The sequence below is a fragment of the Seriola lalandi genome, unplaced genomic scaffold (assembly GCF_002814215.2).
Source record: "Seriola lalandi dorsalis isolate HSWRI2012SDOR001 ecotype SW California unplaced genomic scaffold, Sedor1 jcf7180002054845, whole genome shotgun sequence".
NCBI classification, from domain to species: Eukaryota; Metazoa; Chordata; class Actinopteri; order Carangiformes; family Carangidae; genus Seriola; species Seriola lalandi.
The window spans coordinates 26,048-27,026 of NW_019525398.1; positions in this window are offsets into that span (position 1 = coordinate 26,048).

The following is a 979-nucleotide window of genomic DNA, read 5'->3' on the forward strand; positions in this document are numbered from 1 at the left end:
CTGTTCTCATGTTTCTTTTTAATACTTTCTGCAGAGTGTGGCTGGTTTGTCAAATTAATTCATTGTAACATTCGCAATAAATTAATAAATCACAGTTTCTGTTTATTATAAACATCCTGTTTTTATGGATTTATTATATTAGAAACAGACTCGACTATGTCAGGCCTGGACTTGAAAGAGGACTCAGATGCAGAGTAACAATTTGGCAGACTTTATCTATTCCAACCTCAAGAGAGAGATGGACGAAATAAAAACAGCTATGAAAATTATGCTATGGAGAAAAATCTAATAAACAAAAAACCACTCCAAATGGAGGGACAAAACTGCTAAAACAAAAGGAATAAACCAACAGAAAATCACTCTACAAGGAGGCTACAAAAGTTGCTACAATCTTGACAAACAGAAAACTCTAGACTATGAAAATACAAACAAAAATCGCTCACTTGGAGGTAAAGAATTAGTACGATAATGCAGAGACAAAAGCAAGGCATGGACTGTGATAGTAAGCTGGGGTGCACGACAGGACGAGACACTCTGGCACAAGACAAAGGGAGACGCAGACTATAAGACACATTAGGGCAAATGGTGAACAGGTGGACACAATCAGGAATCAGGGAAGACACTCAGACAGGTGACACATGAGGAAGGGCAAGTGACCTGAAACGAGAGGAGAGTTAACCTTTCAAAATAAAACAGGAAATGACAAGACATGGAGACAGGACAAACCCAAACTTGACCTCACCGTGTGACAGACTATATTTGTCAGATATAGTGACACGCACAAGTAATTTGAGTACGGCTGTAAACAGCTCTCAGTAAACTTTAATAAAGCTCTAAGAACAAATATAGAGGAAGATACAAATATAAGCAAACAGCCTAACTAGGAGAACGAAGCCAAACCAAGAACAGCAAACACAAACACACAGCTTTCATACACAGTCATGTAGGTGTGGGTGTGGATTTTCCCAAAGGATCAGTG